Source organism: Physeter macrocephalus, chromosome 7 (assembly GCF_002837175.3).
Source record: "Physeter macrocephalus isolate SW-GA chromosome 7, ASM283717v5, whole genome shotgun sequence".
Taxonomy (NCBI): domain Eukaryota; kingdom Metazoa; phylum Chordata; class Mammalia; order Artiodactyla; family Physeteridae; genus Physeter; species Physeter macrocephalus.
Window position 1 is genome coordinate 111,742,344 of NC_041220.1, and position 5,102 is coordinate 111,747,445.

The 5,102-nt window shown below is 33.8% G+C and overlaps 1 non-coding gene across 1 annotated transcript; it reads left to right on the top strand.

The window, feature by feature from the left end:
• The first annotated feature begins 761 nt into the window (after positions 1 to 761).
• Positions 762 to 834, top strand: TRNAG-CCC (transfer RNA glycine (anticodon CCC)). Its single transcript has one exon. It is a non-coding gene; the product is annotated as a tRNA-Gly (tRNA).
• Positions 835 to 5,102: the final 4,268 nt, after the last annotated feature.

The window sequence follows — 5,102 nt, forward strand, 5'->3', positions numbered from 1 at the left end:
CATTTGACCTCAGAGTGTAGTCTATTGCTTTACAACTCACTTGTACTATATAGGCTTAGAATAAAATGTGTACAGTTAGATAAGTAGACATTTTAGCTGATTAGATGCCCTGAAACAGTGGATTTAGAACCATTACTTTAATGCAATCTTATTCCTCCACCCAACGTCACAGATAAAAGCAGAGCTGCTCTGGAGGAAGAAAGGAAGGGGTGGGGGCCTGGAACTCCAGGAGTGGAGTCTCCTTTTGACCTGTGCACTCAGATAGCCCCAAAGGTACCTACGTTACATGGCTAGGGCTCTCCACAACACAGTTTGAAAGTAGAACCCATGAAAATGTATGGAAACAAAATCAAACTTCAACTAAGAAGATTATACATTTTAAGGAGATAAAATTTTAACTGACTTTATTTAAGGCTCTATTTCACTGGATTTCTGCAAGTTCCCAAATTGAAGCTCTCTATTGCTGGGGTGGGGGGCAGGGGTGTTATTTTAACTTCTCTTTGAAGCAATGATATTACTATATCACTCGATAAACTTTATTTAAGCTAATTTTTAATATCACTGAGGTGTCAGATCTCCATCTGCATTTTATGGAAGATCAAACAAGGAGCTTAGCTAGGAATCCTGTGAAGTACAATTCTGCCTCTGACTCTCCATGAGACTTTGAACTGTGGGACTTTTACAGTCTCCTAGGACTTTGTTTCCTAATATAAACATATAAGATCATATATACTGTTCATTTAAAAGTTAATAAGGGGACTTCCCTGGTGGTCCAGTGGTTAAGACTCTGCACTCCCAATGCAGGGGGCCCGGGTTCAATCCCTGGTCAGGGAATTATATCTGCAGGCTGCAATGAAGATCTCTCAGGCAGCAACAAAGATCCCACGTGCCGCAACTAAGACCCGGCACAACCAAATAAATAAATTAATTACAAAAAAATCTACTAAGAGTTCTTGGGTTTTTCAAAGAAAGCAATGATTTAAGATGAATTTGCATCAACTAGCATATCAAGTTTTAAAAAGGCTTAAAAGTGAATTTAATTGTGACCGCTTTTTAATATTGGAGCATGTGGAGATGGTGCAGATTTAAGGCGAAAGTTTTTATCTTTTGCTACAGTGACTTACAGTGAAGACCACAACTATGATAAGATCAACGTAAATCAAAATATATACCAGGGTTGTGTCAGGAACCCAAAGGGGTGTCCTGTTGTCTCAGAATTATGGTTAAGCATCTGCAGTTGAGAACAACAGACTAATATTCCACATTTTTCCGTTCAGAGAAACTCAAAAGTGCTGCCACTTGCCAGCAGCGTGCTTGAGCAAACTAACTTCTGCTTAACTTTCTTACCTTATTGTGAGGATTAAATGAGTTAGAGCAGTAAAGTGCTGAGAACAGTACTTGTTCTCAGCTCAAAAAGCTCAATAAAAGCTCAATAAGAGCTCAATACAATGTAGTCATTATCATTATTGTTGATATTATTTTTCCTGAGGTTATTTTGGCTTGCTGAGAAGACAGACTTGGTCATAGCAGGGACTTATGTGATATTTTCTATATTCTCCCTAGTAATTAATACCATGCTTTTAAGACATTTTTCTAGCAAACTAAATAATTCTGGTATTTAATAATCTGAGTTTTAAGATATAACTATATTCTTAAAATGTTTCATAAAACTGAATAGTTACAAGTATTATGGAGCAGCCCAAATAATAAGCTTGGTGATACATATATATGAGTATCTATGATATATGTTCATATATACTCAAGGATATATATATATATACACAGAGATTATACACACATATAATCACACAACTAGTGAATCCATCAGCTAGATGGTGGGGATAAGATTTATATATAAAATCCATAGTATTCATATATGATAGGAATAAACTCTTTGAAAATATTATGTCTTTTAAAAGCATTTACAATATAACAAAACAATAAGATAACTAGAAATAAATTGCAAACAGATATTCTAGTTTTACATGGATAAAATTATAAAATAGTTTTGAAGCATTTAAAGAGGAACTTGATTAAATGGAAATGTGTACTATGTTCATAGCTATGAAGATTCAGCATCATAAAGATTTCAGCTCATCCACATTTATCTATAAATTCCATGTGACTTCAATTAAAATTTCAGCAGTGTTTTTCACGGGATTTGAGAAATTTATTCCAAGATTAATATGAAAGGGTATAAGTCCAAAAACAGCTGAGTTAATTCTGAAGAGAAAGAAGGAGGAAGACACTCTTCTCATACTAGTTACCAAGACTTATTTATATACTTACAGGATGTAAACCACTATGGTGTTGGCTCAGGAAAGGGCAACTACATCAAAAGGACAAAAGAGAAAGCAGAAATGAACAAACAAACAAAAAAATCACTCAGACCTTGTATATATGGGATATCAGTTCATGAGAGAAGTGTCATTACAATATGTCTAACTATGATAAATGCAAACTGCATATACAAATGTGAAAAAAGATATGCATATATTGAATTCCATTTGATTAAAGACCATATAACTTTCTGAAAAATATAAAGAATATCTTCATTGCATTGGGGCAGAGAAGCTATCTTAAACAAGTCACACAAAAAGAATAAACCATAAAGGAATATATTGATACATTTAACTATATTGAAATTATAAATTTCCAAACAACAAAAGATGCAATAAGCAAGAATGAGAGAAGATGTTTATGACATAGAGAGCAAAGGATTAATATCTAGAATATACATAGACATTTTGTAAATAAATACAGAAAAGGCAACCTAATACAAAAAGAGAATTGTGAATGGGTACCTGCTTACTTTGTTGGATTGAATGCAGTTGATCAAGCTCATGTATTACTCTGAACAAGTAAATGTTTTACCTTGCTTTAAAAATATGGGTATAGAAGCTATTAATAGAAGATGTGGAAAGGATATTGCATATCTAAAATGGCCTTTTTTCATCCCAGTCTCAGGATACTACAAATCTATGTTTTTGGAAGAGTCAGAAAAGTCACTTTGAAGGATATTTAAATGACATTATTCTGGACTGTACAGCCACCTTTATATCTTCTCCAGGTGTGTGAAGCACAGGTGATGCTAAGCAAAGTTACAAGAAGCATTCTATCACATTTAGCCTAAAAACATGCATGTTAGAATTTAACAGGTACATCTGAGCATGATTAACTTATTTATAACAACCAATCACTGCCATTTGGTCCATAATCCCAGCCTGTTCTCCACATATACTTCACTTCTCAACCCCATAACAATGGGCAAAGGATATGAAGATTCAGTTCAGGAAAAAGGAAACTCAAGTGACTAGTCAACTTTGAAAAGTTTAGTAGTAAATAAGATGCCATTTAATATAATAATGAAATATAATTTCATAGCCATTGATTAGCAACAATTTCAAAATCTGAAAATTCTACATTTTTAAAGTTTGAAAATAACAAGTAAGGACTTCAAAAAATATTTTCATACAGTGATGGTAGGAGTGTAAATTTTGGAAAGCATTTTGACAACAGTATTATTAAAAATGCACTTACCTGAAAATCTAGCAGTTCCCCTTCTTGGTATATATCCCAGAGAAACTCTTGGCTTATGTGTACATGGAGACACAGAGACATTTACAAGGAACGTTAATTTTAATAGTGAAGACTGGAAACAATCTATATACAATCAATAGAGGGGTAACTAAACTGTAGTATATTTAGCTAATAAAATAGATTATTGTAATTAAAAGAGCTATATCTACATGTATTGACACTGACAGAGAGAAAAAAAAAACCAAAACCAATGAGCAAACAGTAAGAAGAACATATATACTATGATAAAATAGCCTATATATTGGACCTGGTTATCTCTATTTCTATCATCTCTATTTCCATAGAGAGAAGGAATAAAAACATGAACAGGAAGGTGTAAACCAAACATAAGACAGAGATTTCTTGTGGGGAAAGAGGGAAGTAAACATGACAAGGTAAGTGTACAATGGCAATGTCAACTTTATAAATAATGGGTTATTTCCCAGTAAGAAACAAATGAACAATAAACAAAAAGACCTGTGTTAACAGAGCTGAAGTAAACATATTCAAATGTTAACATTTGTTAACTGTATGTGGTAGATACATGGGTGTTTGTTATATTTTTATCTGTAGTTTTCCATTTTAAGAGCAATAAAAATATATACTATAAGGAATCAACCTATAAGTGAACTGTGGAGTGGAGAGCTCTCCTTAGCCTGAGAACTCTCAGCACATTTTTATAGAATATATCGTAGGCAGCCAAAATGTTTTCCTCCCCTGATAACTTTCTTAGGAAGAAAATTACTTACTGTGGTCGGTCAGTTTAGGACAAAGAATGAAGATGCTGTTCCCAGGGTAGTGGTTTATTTAACTCATCATCACCAAATGATTTTTCACACTTAATTATTAAACAAAAAGAGCATTTTTGTGGCAGGGTTAAACTGTGAAGATAATTATATGACCTCACTGTAATGAGTAAACTTGTTTCCAATAGAATTATGAAGGAAGAAAACATTAACCCCAATATTTTGATATTTATAGATACAGAATCCTTAAAGATCGTTAATAAATATGGGGGCCAATTGTCATTACTGAATATTTATAGAGTACCTTAAGATGCAGGGTGCCCAGGCTCAATTCTTGGTCAGGGAACTAGATCCTGCATGCATGCTGCAACTAAGGAGTCCGCATGCCGCAACTAAGGAGTCCACATGCCGCAACTAAGAAGCCTGCATGCTGCAATGAAGATCCCACATGCCACAACTAAGACCTGGCACAGCCTAAATAAATAATTATTTTTTTAAAAAGATGTTAAATTTTCCATACTATGTTATTCTCTTAACATTATGCATGATTCCTATACTTGATAGGTTGGTATCATTAGACATTAAAATGAAGTGTCCAAAAGACGTCACAAAGAAAGAAAACCACAGGCCAATATCACTGATGAACATAGATGCAAAAATCCTCAACAAAATACTAGCAAACAGAATCCAACAGCACATTAAAAGGATCATACACCATGATCAAGTGGGGTTTATTCCAGGAATGCAAGGATTCTTCAAAATATGCAAATCAATCAA